The following is a 14,926-nucleotide window of genomic DNA, read 5'->3' on the forward strand; positions in this document are numbered from 1 at the left end:
TCTAAATTGTATGTAAGTCCATACGTGGTATATATTAAATCAAAAAAGATCGATCCAATACGTATATAATTCAGTTTGACAAAGTAGACATAAAATTTTGACAAAATTTTCTACAGAAATAAAATTTTAACAAAATTTTCTATAGAAATAAAATTTTCACAAAATTTTCTATAGAAATAAAAATTTTGACAAAATTTTCTATAGAAAGAAAATTTTGACAAAAATTTCTACAGAAATAAAATTTTAACAAAATTTTCTATAGAAATAAACTTTTGACAAAATTTTCTATAGAAATAAACTTTTGACAAAATTTTCTATAGAAATAAAATCTTGGTAGATTATTTTTGGCTCGAGTGGCAACCATGATTATGAACCGAATAAAATTTGAACAAAATTTTCTATAGAAATAAAATTTTGACAAAATTTTCTATAGAAATAAAATTTTGACAATGATGAAAATTTTATTATGAAAGGAATAAAATTTTAACAAAATTTTCTCTAGAAATAAAATTTTGACAAAATTTCATATAGAAATAAAATTTTGACAAAAGTTTCTATAGAAATAAAATTTTGGTAGATTATTTTTGGCTCTAGTGGCAACCATGATTACGAACCGATATTGACCAATTTTTGTGTGATTGGACCAATTTTGGTATGGTTCTTAGCGACCATATACTAACACCACCATTGGCGGAGCTAGAAATTTTCTCTGGGGGGGGCTATGCCCCCCCCAGACATCCTTCAAAATTTTGTCCAAATTTCCGAAGCGATAAATTACCCCTATTGATAAAACTATACATCCTCAATTTTATTGCGGTGTTAAAGGCAATATGCAGCAAAATCAATCAAAAACAAAAAAAAACTCAATCACAAAAATTAGTTGTATCAATTAATTTTTTAATTGGCTTTGATGATTGATACTATCATTTTTTTTTTTTGATTGAATACATTTCAATTAAAAACAAGTAAGTAAAATCTAAAGTCGGGCGGAGCCGACTATATTATACCCTTCACCACTATGTAGACAAACATTTGTGTTACCATCTCAACTACTTAAAATTTGCTGGGAGCTATATAAAGGTTTGCATTTCCCGATACAAATACTTTTAATGGAAACAATTTTTTGTACTTCTACAAAAACTCTAGAATTAAAATTTAAATCGGCTAACGCCCTGGGATGATACACAATGTTAGTAAAAAATATGGGAAATATGAAGCGAGAGAAATTTTAATGCAATTGTACAAAAGAGATTTTTAATTTTTCAGGCGATACATATGTATTCGAGATATAGGACAATTAGAGTAATATTTACAATTTTTGCTACTCAGCAGTGGCGATTTTACAAGGATATTGGTTACACCCAGAGAAGGAATATGATCACCTCAAACATGTTTTAAGAGCAAAATGTTATTTTTGGGTGGTGACCATGTAACATGGTTTTCGCAACCATGTTATTTCCTCGGAAATCATGTATCTGATTTCGGCAAGCAGGTTATATTTGACGAAAAAATAACATTTTAGTGACAAACATGTTACATGGTCACCATACAAAAATAACATTTTGCTCTTGAAACATGTTTAAGGTGATCATATTCCTTCTCTGCGTGTATATCTCGCCAAGATATGTGTAGGGCGACTTGGAGCCTTATTTAAATCTCATCCGTTCTGTGGAAATTTTGGCATTGCAGTGTGTAGGATATGGGGAAATCATCACAGAATTTTGTGTAAACATTGAGAATTTTGGCCATATTTGTATTCTCTGTGGAAACTATCCAGTCAATTTGAGGAAAATCCCATTGAAAATGGGTCTAAAATATGAAACAGTCGACCATATTTCCCCAACTCTGGTGTACGTATATATGGCAGCTATATACAATCTGAACCGATTTTGAATAAATTTGACATGTATAGTTAGAATAATAATTCTGCTATCTATGCGAAATTTCACGTAAATGGGAGTATAACTTTGGCCCCCCTGGTCATATGAGTGCAAATCGGACGGGAGATATATATGGGAGCCATATCTAAATCTGAATCGATTTCAACCAAATTTGCCACAATTACCTATACTACTAAACGTACTCCTTGTGCGAAATTTGAAGCAAATCACGGCAAAACCCTGGATTTTGAGGCCATATAAGTCCAATCGGACGAAAGATATATATGGGAGCTATATCTAAATCTGAACCGATTTTAACAAAATTTGACACACTTAACGATACAATTAAACGTACCCCTTGTGCAAAATTTGAAGCAAATCACGGCAAATCTCTGGCTTTTGTGGCCATATAAGTTCAAATCGGACGAAAGATATATATGGGAGCTATATCTAAATTTGAACCGATTTCAATCAAGTGTACCAAGCATTGGTAGAATGCCAATTCTACCCTCTGTGCAAAATTTCATGAAGATCGGTAGTAAATTTTGGGCTCTGTGGTCATATGAGTCTAAATCGGACGAAAGATATATATGGGAGCTATATCTAAATCTGAACCGATTTTGCTGATATTTTGCAAGATTTGCGAGATTCATTAAATATTTGGATGTACGGTATTTCAAGAAAATTGGTTGATAAACACGCTAACTATGACCACATCGTAGATAATTATATATGGCAGCTATATCTAAATCTGAACCGATTTTTTCCAAAACCAATAGCAATTGTCTCTGTCTCAAGAAACGGCCCTATGCCAAATTTGAGGACGATCGGACTTAAACTGCGAGCTGTACTTTGTGCACAAAATTACATATACAGACAGACGGACGCACAGACAGACAGACAGACGGACATCGCTAAATCGACTCTGATTTTAATTCTTACCCGATCGGTATACTAAAAGATGGGTCTATGACCACTATTTCTTGGCGTTATATACAAATGCACAAACTTTTTATACCCTGTACCACAGTAGTGGTGAAGGGTATAATTAATTAGATCAATTAATTTCATGGTTGAAGACAAAAAATATTTTATTGTGTGTGGGAGCCGGTTCCACGACACCGCTATAAATAATCAAATAGCAACTTACCATTATTTAATATAACAAAAAATAAAAGCATTGCTTTAAGTATGTGTTTGAAAAATATTGTTTGTAATTTATTTTTAATTCAAGACAACAAACATATGATTTTTAAATTTTATTTAAAATGTGTGTTTTAAAACAGGACTAGAAATCATAAAGCAAAACATAAACTTAATATATTCATCGTGTATAAAAAATACTAAGAATAAAAAATTAAATAAAAGGCAAAAAATAAATTGAATATTATAAAACGTCTATCTTCGATTAGTTTTTAAAAATTCTCTGAGAACAGAATACAACGAAGCAACTGTCGAGAGCAGCGGTGCCAACTCTGTGGATTTTTCGTGATTTTGACGATTTTAGATGGTAAATTGGGCATGTGACGATTTATGATTTTAATCAACGTAGTTATAAATTGACTATTTTTGAAAATGTGCGTCTCAAGTTTCCTTTTAGTGTTTTTATTACGTGTTTTTAGTTGTAATGTAAATATCAATACTAAAAAATATGCTTAACATACTCTCTCTGCCACATCTTAATTGGATTAAACACATCGCAAAGCTTGAATTAAAATATAAATCAACTGTAGCTTTGATTATTCTGGGGGGGCAAGAACTATTCTGGGGGGGGGCATAGCCCCCCCCAGCACCCCCCTAGCTACGCCAATGAACACCACGTTCCTAATTTGAACCGGATCGGAAGAATTTTGCTCCTCCAAGAGGCTCCTGAGGTCAAATCTGGAGAACGTTTTATATGGGGGCTATATATAATTATGGACCGATATGGATCAATTGTGGCACGGTTGTTAAAGATCATATACTAACACCATGTTCCAAATTACAACCGGATTGGATGAAATTTGCTTCTCCTGGAGACTTCGCAAGCCAAATCTGGGGATCGGTTTATATGGGGGCTATATATAATTATGAACCGATGTGGACCAATTTTTGCACGGTTGTTAGATACCATATACCAACACCATCTACCAAATTTCAGCCGGATCGGATGAAATATGCTTCTCTTAGAGGCTCCACAAGCCAAATCTGGGGATCGGTTTATATGGGGGCTATATATAATTATGGACCGATATGGACCAATTTTTGCATGGTTGTTAGGGACCATATACCAACATCATATACCAAATTTCAGCCGGATCGGATGAAATTTGCTTCTCTTTTAGGCTCCGCAAGCCAAATCTGGGGATCGGTTTATATGGGGGCTATATATAATTATGGATCCATGTAGACCAATTTTTGCATGGTTGTTAGAGACCATATACCAACACCATGTACCAAATTTCAGCCGGATCGGATGAAATTTGCTTCTGTTAGAGGCTCCACAAGCCAAATCTGAGAGTGCCTTTATATGGGGGCTATACGTAAAAGTGGACCGATATGGCCCATTTTCAATACCATCCGACCTACATCGATAGCAACTACTTGTGCCAAGTTTCAAGTCGATAGCTTGTTTCGTTCGGAAGTTAGCGTGATTTCAACAGACGGACGGACGGACGGACGGACATGCTTAGATCGACTCAGAATTTCACCACGACCCAGAATATATATACTTTATGGGGTCTTAGAGCAATATTTCGATGTGTTACAAACGGAATGACAAAGTTAATATACCCCCATCCTATGATGGAGGGTACACTCAAAAAAAAGTGAACTCACTATTTCACTAAAGCCAATTTAACTATATTTTAGTTCATGAAATTATTATATTTGGAGAAAGTTTCATTTACTCTAATAATTTTTTGCGTGCGTTAGTTAAATGAACTAAAAGACGGGAAAAAATATATACAAATGAAGTAAAAAGTTTTACTAAATTCGTACTTCTCACAAAATAGTTCATTATTTCTTTAAATTTGTAAATTTTACTACAACAGCGTCCATCATGAACTTCGTATGTCACTAAAGACATTCTTGCAATTTTGAACTCCAATTTTTTCCTTCAAACTGCAAAATTTTCTTTAAAAAGTGAAAAAAATTATTTATGTCTAATAAATTTTCTTGAATTTGTCGAAAAATATTTACTTATTTTTGTGATATCGGCGTGATGCCAGCGTTTGTAATACTGTTTAGTTAAAAATTTCTAAAACTATTCAAAATTTTCCAAAATTAATCAAAAGTTTTCTGTTGAAAATTTCGCAAAAAAAGAATAAAATTTAACTACTAACAATGAAAATAATTTAAAATTAACGTTATTTTAACTGTTGAATTTTTATTGGGTGTAAATCTCAAAAAATAATAAAAAAAAAACAAGTATATACAACCGTAAGTTCGGCCAGGCCGAATCTTATGTACCCTCCACCATGGGTTGCATAGAAACTTGTACTAAAGACTGTCATTCACAATCGAATTACTTGGGTTGCCGTAACACTTGCCGATGACAAGGTATCTTAAACCGTCTTAACACCGCCACGGTAGCTTTGTACTCGTGCAAAAAGGCAATAAGAAAAGAAGTGGGGATTAAAACCGAAAATTGTGACACTTCAGCAACCGACAGTGTAGATAGCGTATGGCGTGCTTTTGTATCTCAGGCGCATTCAGTAAGACAGGAACAGATTCCCTTAATGTCATGCTGCATCTATTGCCTTTAGACATTTTGGCCAAAGAGTCAGCTGCAACAACGGCTGTGCGATTGCGCGAGCTATCGCTGTGGTCGGAAAAAATGTACGGTCACGGTCCTCAAAATAATGCCAGATGTGCCTAACGTAGTGCATTACACTCTGGCGAAACCACTTTTCGACAAAAAGTTTGAAACTCTAATTCCCAACAGTGAGACGTGGTGTACACAGACCCAGGGGAACTAGAATCTGTTGGTATGTCTTTGGCTACCTGTAAGCTCTTACTGCGTGAGAAGGCTATCATGATGGCAAATGTTCGGTGGGAGAATTGCAAGGGTTGTAACGACACCATGCAAATATGGCCCCATTTAAACTTGAACGGCACACTAGATATGCTAGTGTTCTCAAGACGTCAGATATCACTTCTGATATCTGCTATAACGGGTCGCTGCGCGATAGGCGAATTTGCAAAAACTATTGGTGCGAAGTATAATGACTACTGTATGAGCTGTCATGATGCGGAGGAAAAGGAATCAATTAACAACTTCTTGTGTGAGTGTCCTGCATTTTGTGTAAGGCGTAAGCGAATTTTAGGGGCATATAGCTTTAGATTACTCGCGGACCTGGAAAACGTTAACTTAAGCAGTCTGTTAATGTTTTTGGAACAATCTGGTTGGTTCAACAAAAGAAAATAATAGAGAAGGTTCAGTGGTTAAAACTAGAAGTGCCCATATGTAATAGATACTTTTAGTTAAATGTGGTATCACAATGGACTGAATAAGCTAAGTGAGTCTGAAACTTAATCGGGCTGCCACTTTAACCTAACCTAACACCGTCTTCTCAATTGTATGTTAGTCCATACGGGGTATATATTTAACAAAAAAAAACCGGTTAAATATGTATATAATTCAGTTTGACAAAATTCTCTATAGAAATAAAATTTTGACAAAATTTTCTATAGAAATAAAATAAAAAATAAGAAAAAAATATATTGACAAAATTTTCTATAGAAATAAAATTTTGACAAAATTTTTCATAGGAATAAAATTTTGACAAAATTTTCTATAGAACTAAAATTTTGACAAAATTTTCGATAGAAATTAAATTTTGACGAAATTTTCTATAAAAATAAAATCTTGACAAAATTTTGTATAGTAATAAAATGTTGACAAAATTTTCTATAGAAATAAAATTTTGGTAGATTATTTTTGGGGATCGGCTATATATTACTTTAGACCGATATGGACCAATTTTGGCATGGTTGTTAGCGGCCATATACTAGCGCAATGTACCAAATTTCACCACGTACCAAATTTCAACCGGATCAGATGAATTTTGCTCCTCCAAGAGCTTCGGATGTCAAATCTGGGGATCGGTTTAAATGGGGGTTATGTATAATTAAGACCGGTATGGACCAATTTTTGCATAGTTGTTTGAGACCATATACTAACAACACGTACCAAATTTCAACCGGATCGGGTGAATTTTGCTCTTCCAAGGGGCTCCGGAGTTCAAATCTGGGGATCGGTTTATATGGGGGCTACATATAATTATGGACCAATTCCTGCATGGTTATTAGAGACCACATACTAACACCATGTACCAAATTTCAGCCTGATCGGATGAAATTTGCTTCTCTTAGAGGCTCCGCAAGCCAAATCGTGGGATCGGCGTATATGGGGGCTATATATAATTATGGACCAATTTTTGCATGGTTGTTAGAGACCATGTATTAACACCACGTACCAAATTTCAACCGGATCTGGTGAATTTTGCTCATCCACGAGGCTCCGGAGGTCAAATCTGAGGATCGGCTTATATGGGGGCTATATACAATTATGGACCGATGTGGACAAATTTTTGCATGGTTATTAGAGACCATATACTAACATCATGTACCAAATTTCAGCCGGATCGGATGAAATTTGCTTCTCCGCAAACGAAATCTGAGCGTCGGTTTATATGGGGGCTATATGTAAAAGTGGTCCGATATGGCCCATTTGCAAAACCATCCGACCTACATCAATAACAACTACTTGTGCCAAGTTTCAAGTCGATAGCTTGTTTCGTTCGGAAGTTAGAGTGATTTCAACAGACGGACGGACGGACATGCTTAGATCGACTCAGAATTTCACCACGACCCAGAATATACTCGTATATACTTTATGGGGTCTTAGAGCAATAATTCGATGTGTTACAAACGGAATGACAAAGTTAATAAACCCCCATCTTATGGTGGAGGGTATAAAAAATGGAGCCTACACTCAAAAAAACGAGAACCAACAAGGAAAGAAAAAAAGTTATTTTAGAATTTAAAAATAAAAAATTAACTAATTTTTATTAAAAATAAATAATTTGATTTACTTATTAAGATAATAATAAAAAAAATGGAGCCTACACTCAAGAGCCTACACCACGAAAGAAAATTAGGTTAATTTTATTTTTTTATAAAAAATTTACAATTTTTAATTAAAAATAAATAATTTTATTTACTTATTAAGATATCTTTTACATTATCAGGTGTCTATTATAAAAAAAGTAGTTTGGATTCGGAAGTAATGCAAATTTGCCAGTTAACTTTTTTACTTTCTTCAATTGGTATTATAGTACTCTTATTTACTGTCTATATTCTCTCTGATTTTTATAATTTGAAAAACTTTCAACAATTCTAATCAACGATAGCAAATTATACAAAATTACGTTACGTTTAATAACCACGCACTTAATGTTATTACAAACATTTAAACTTGCTGCTAGAAACTTATTTATACTCGTTCTCTGGGTGTACTTTCTTTTAGCTTGAAGAAGATATGAATTAAAACACGTAAATATTGCTTAATATAGTGTACACGATGTACAGAGGAAATGTGAAAATGAAGAAACCATAACTAAAAACCATAGTTCGTTAAACTTGAAAAATATCAAGCGTTGAGCACCAAGCCGCTTATTTTTATCGTTTACTACATTGTATAGAAGGTACCTTGGCTCACAGCAGATTTTATGAACATATGTATATAATTGAAAAAAAAAGACATTCTGTTGTGCGAGCGTGGGCGTGAGTCACGAAAATAATTTCTTCATGAGTGTGCGTGAGTAACGAATTTCGGAAAAATACGCTCACGAAAATAATCCCACCCACGGACATAAAACGCTTACGCACCTGATATGGTAAGATTTTAATAACGCTCCCGATTTTAAACATGCTCATGTTTTTAGACACGTTGCTAAGGTAGGTTAGGTGGCAGTCCGATGTATCAGGCTCACTTAGACTATTCAGTCCATTGTGATACCACATTGGTGAACTTCTCTCTTATCACTGAGTGCTGCCCGATTCCATGTTAAGCTCAATGACAAGGGATCTCCTTAGCCGAGTCCGAACGGCGTTTCACATTGCAGTGAAACCACTTAGAGAAGCTTTGTCACCAGCATTACTGAGGTGGGATAATCCACCGCTGAAAAACTTCTTGGTGTTCGGTCGATGCAGGAATCGAACCCACGACCTTGTGTATGCAAGGCGGGCATGCTAACCATAGCACCACGGTGGTGCTAAGGTAAATTACTCATAAAATTATTCGTGAGTCACGACATTTTTCATGAGTGACGATATTTTTCGTGAGTCACGACATTTTCGTGCGTGAGGATATGTTTTCTTTTCGTGAGTGTGCGTAAGCATGAGTCCTATGAGTGTGCGTGAGTAAGATTTTTCCGTCGTGAGTTTGGGTGAATAAAATATTTCTCACGTGCACACCTCTAGCAGGCAGTTCAAGTTCGAAGACGGGCTATATCGGTCCAGATTTTGATATAGCCCTCATACTAACCGACCCCAAGATTTGGGGTCTTGAGCTTCTAGAAATCTCAATTTTTATTCGATTTGCCTAAATTCGAAAATCTAAAGGTATTTTGGATGCACAATAATTTTATCGACATTTTGTTATAGCCCTCATTTTGACCGATCTCCCGATTTGACTTCTTGGGCTCCTAGATACCGTAATTTTTATCCGATTTGTCTGAAATTCACAATCTAAAGGTATTTTGGGTGCACAATAATTTTATCGACATTTTGTTATAGCCCTCATTTTGACCGATCTCCCGATTTGACTTCTTGGGCTCCTAGATACCGTAATTTTTATCCGATTTGTCTGAAATTCAAAATCTAAAGGTATTTTGGGTGCACAATAATTTCATCGACATTTTGACATATCCCTCATTTTGACCGATCTCCCGATTTGACTTCTTGGACTCCTAGACACCGCAATTTTTATCCGATTTGTCTAAAATTCAAAATCTTGAGGTATTTTGGTTCCATAAATAAATTTGCTGAATATGGTGTACATAGATCCAGACAACCCCCATATAGCCCGATCTCCCGATTTGACTTCTTGAACGTCTAAATATCCCAATGTTTATCCGATTTGCCTGAAATTCTAAATTTAGAAGTAATTTAGGTTCATAACTAAGTGTGACGAATATATTGCGTACAGGTCCAGGTTTTGATATAGCCCCCATACAGCCCGATCTCCTGATTGGACTTCTTGAACGCTAAACATCCAAATTTTCATCCTATTTGCCTGAAATTCTAAATCCACACCCAGAAAAATGGGGCTCTAATGCCAACTGAACTTTATTTTAGTTCATGAAGATTAGTTGATTTTAGTCAAATTTTGCACAATATGAGTAAATGTTCCTTATTTGAAAATTTTTTTTGCTAACTTTAATGACGTGAACTAAAAATAAGAAAAAAAAAGTTGTATACAAATATAGTGCACAATTTTACTAAAAAACAAGTATATAAAGCAGTAAATTCGGCCGGGCCGAATTTTAAATACCCACCACCATGAATCAAGTATAATAATTTACTATGAAAACTCTTAGTCGTTGTGGGTTACTTGATAATATATAGAATTGTAGGGGGTTTGATGACAAATCTTCTTCCAAACGAGCCAGCTCCCGAAGACAAACTTTAAAGATTCTACCTATGAAGACCAGATAAGATTCTGGATTTATGAGAACCAATTTTGTTAGAGTTTTAGATAAAATATAAACATGTCGTGTATATATTGAAATTACGCCTTGATTTAAAATCTTAAATCTGTAGATTTTTCCGCATTTATTTAAATACGATGAGTAAAATCTGGAACTTTTACTTTCAGTTTGAAGCAATTTTCATGATTAGTGCGCCTGCTATACCCTGAAAGAAGTGTATTCTTTTTTGAGAAACGTAATTTTAGACAAGCAAAGTTTCCTTTTGACACAAATTTTAGAGACAATCGTTGAATAAACGAAAACACTTTATAATTTTATTATAGATTACTAATTTCCAGCAAATCGGATAAAAACTACGGATTCTAGAAGCCCAAGAAATAGAGCCGGGAGTTCGGTGTATATGGGGGCTATACCAAAACATGGACCGATGGGCACCATTTTCGGCACACCTTTTTATGGTCCCAAGAGAACTCTAGATTTTCAATTTCAGGAAAATCGGATAGAAAATATAGTTTCTAGAAGCCCTAGAAGCAAAATCGGGAAATCAGTCTCTATGGGGGCTATATCAGAACATGGAACGATGAGCACCATTTTCGGCACACCTTTTTATGGTCCTCAAATACCTCTAGATTTCCAATTTCAGGCAAATCGGATGGTAAATATAGTTTCTAGAAGCCCTAAAAGCAAAATCGGGATATCGGTCTATATGGGGGCTATACCAAAACATGGACCGATGAGCACCATTTTCGGCACACCTTTTTATGGTCCTCAAATACCTCTATATTTCCAATTTCAGGCAAATTGGATAAAAAGTACGGTTTTTATGGGCCCAAGACTCCAAATCGGGAGGTTGGTTTATATGGGGGCTATATCAAAACATGGACCGATTCGGACCGTTTTCGACACACCTCTTTATGGTCCCAAAATACCTTTAGATTTTCAATTTCATACAAATCGGATAGAAAATACTGTTTCTAGACGCGTAAGAAGCAAAATGGGGAGATCGGTCTATATGGGGGCTATACCAAAACATGGACCGATATGGACCATTTTCGACACACCTCTTTATAGTCCCACAATACCTCTAGATTTCCAATTTCAGGCAAATCGGATGGTAAATATAGTTTCTAGACGCCCAAGAAGCAAAATCGGGAGATCGGTCTATATGGGGGCTATATCAAAACATGGACCGATACGAACGATTTTCGACACACCTCCTTATGGTCCTAAAATACCTCTAGATTTTCAATTTCAGACAAATAGGATAGAAAATACTGTTTCTAGACGCCTAAGAAGCAAAATCGGGAGATCGGTCTATATGGGGGCTATACTAAAACATGGACCGATACGGACCATTTTCGACACACCTCTTTATGGTCCCAAAATACCTCTAGATTTCCAATTTCAGGCAAATCTGATAAAAACTACGGTTTTTATAGGCCCAAGACCCCAAATCGGGAGGTCGGTTTATATGGGGACTATATCAAAACTTGGACCGATCTTCGAACTTGACCTGCCTGCAAACAAAAAACTAATCTGTGCCAAATATCGGGACGATAGCGCCATTATTGAAGGCTGTAGCGTGATTACAACAGACAGACAGACAGACAGACGGACAGACGGACATGCTAATATCGTCTTAGAATTTCTCCCTGATCAAGAATATATATACTTTATATAGTCGGAAATCGATATTTCGATGTGTTACAAACGGAATGACAAACTTATTATACCCCCGTCACCATTTTATGGTGGTGGGTATAATAAAATAGTTCATATTTTCCTAAAATGGCAGAAGTTTGCTTAAATTGAGTTCATAAGTCTCGTTCATAAGTACCTGTCTCGAACTTCGTACAGCGCTAAAGACATTTTAACAATTTGTAAATCCTCTTAAACAACAGAAAAAAATTAATTATTTAAAAAAAAAAATGCTTCAATTTGACAAAAAGTATTAACTTATTTGTAACATGTTGCAATTAGAAAACTATTTTAGTTAAAATTTTCTAAAATAAACCTACATTTTCTTTCACGGTGGGTCACTTTTTTTTTTGGTGTAGAGGTATTTTATGTTCATAAACAAGTGTGTATCGCTCCGTGTTTCCGTATAGCCCGATCTCCTGATTTGCCTTTTTGGGTTTATAAAAACGGCAATTTTTTCGGAAATCTATGTTTTGCCATAGTCTCCCGTTTTCCATGTTGGTATGTTTGTTAGCTTGGCAAAGTATCTGCACTCAGAAAAAAGTGTCTTCTAAACTAAAGGAAAAAATGTTCATCAATTTAGTTTAGCCATTTTATTTCCCTTAAGGTAAATTTTTGTGTGAAATAATAAAATTTACTTGTTTTAGTAAAAAATATCCTAAACTGAAAGCAGTTACGAATAGTTTATTAACTAGAATAAGGCATGAAATTTTGCTAATACTGTTTTCTTTTCTGGGTATAAGAATTTACTACTGAAAAAGAAAATTTTATTCACTGATAACAAAGCATTCGTAAAAATAAACAAAAACCGAACTAAACCCAAGTTTCCTCAAATTTAGTAAAATTTTCTATAAAATGATAATTTTGACTTCCTTTATTATAGAAAGCTTATCATACATACGAATAACACTTGGCATAGAAAAATATTTTAGTTCAATCGTACTAAGAAGTATTCAATCCTTTCAAAACTTAAGGAAACACACTTGTTAGAATATAGGAAATTTTCCTATATTTCTTTAATCTACCTGTAATCGATACCTGTTATCGATGTAATCGATATGTTTGTGCGTGGGTTGTTTTTTTTAGTTGGAATCGTGTTGTTATGATATACGGAGAGATTGTTGAAAAATAATTTAGTAAAATAATATAATAAATAACAAATAAAATATATAAAATATTTGTTATTTTAAATTAGTGGGAAAAAATTATGTTCGTGATGGTGTATAAAGAAAGAAAGCAGAATAACAACCCCTTCATTCGTCTTCATTGTGGAATCTTCAATTAACAGGTAACATTCAGTGACGCTAGCCTTTTGGGAAAAAATGGGCTTATGATTTTTTATATTTGTTAGTATTGAAATTGTAAAAGGAGGACAAAATCGTTACGCAGCAACTTATTAAAAGTGAAAGGTACAAGAAGAAGAAAAATGCGGTTAACAGTTGATAACATTACATGGAAATTGGAAATAGTGGAATAATAAACTAATATTTCAAGGCCAGTCGATGCTGTTGATTTTAGATAAGTATATTTAATATATTAATAAAACGTGTATTTTATATAAGAGAAAATGCTTATATAAATAAATAAATTGTATTTAAAAATGAAGGTAAGCAGTTCTAATTTTGAAGTAAATGGTTTACCACAAATATGTACGATTTGTCCAAATGAATGAAAAAGTTCAATAAAATCATTCCATATATGAATTCAATTCAGTTAAATTTTTTTCATCCTGTAGTATAGTGGTACATAAATATAGAAAAATGTTAACTAATATATGGAATGCATTCTACCTAATTTCTACGAAAATCACATCGTTCAAACAAATAAAAATGTCTTTGGCGCTATACGAAGTTCAACTTTCTTCACAATGAGTTCATTTTAACTTAAATAAGGGGTCACTTTTTTCTGGGTGTGTTATCAAATCCACCTGAAATTCTATATATTTGCAAGTACCCCGACGAAGAGTTTTCAAAGGAAACAAGTATATACGGCCGTAAGTTCCATACCCTCCACCATGGATTGCGTAGAAACTTCTACTGAAGCCGATGGCAAGGCATCTTAAAACTTCCTAACACCGTAATATATACCACATAGTCCATACGTGGTATATATTAAACTAAAAAAGGCCGATTAAATACGTATATAATTAAGTTTAAAGTTTCTATAGAAATAAAATTTTGACAAAATAAAATTTTGACAAATTTTTCTATAGAAATAAAATTTGGAAAAAAATTTCTATAGAAATAAAATTTTGACAAAAATTTCTATAGAAATAAAATTTTGACAAAATTTTCTATAGAAATAAAATTTTGACAAAATTTTCTATAGAAATAAAATTTTGACAAAATTTTCTATAGAAATAAAATTTTGACAAAATTTTCTATAGAAATAAAATTTTGACAAAATTTTCTATAGAAATAAAATTTTGACAAAATTTTCTATAGAAATAAAATTTTGACAAAATTTTCTATAGAAATAAAATGTTGACAAAATTTTCTATAGAAATAACATTTTTTTTGAAATTTGCTTCTTTTAGAGCAATCGCAAGCCAAATTTGGGGGTCCGTTTATATTGAGGCTATACGTAAAAGTGGACCGATATGGCCCATTTGCAATACCATCCGACCTACATCAATAACAACTACTTGTGCCA

The 14,926-nt window shown here is 33.9% G+C and overlaps 1 protein-coding gene across 4 annotated transcripts in view; it reads right to left on the bottom strand.

Annotated features, from left to right (window-relative positions):
* The window catches only part of blot (solute carrier family member bloated tubules), a 228,339-nt gene that overhangs the window by 16,049 nt on the left and 197,364 nt on the right, over positions 1 to 14,926 (bottom strand). The window lies entirely within an intron of this gene.

Source organism: Haematobia irritans, chromosome 4, assembly GCF_050003625.1.
Source record: "Haematobia irritans isolate KBUSLIRL chromosome 4, ASM5000362v1, whole genome shotgun sequence".
NCBI classification, from domain to species: domain Eukaryota; kingdom Metazoa; phylum Arthropoda; class Insecta; order Diptera; family Muscidae; genus Haematobia; species Haematobia irritans.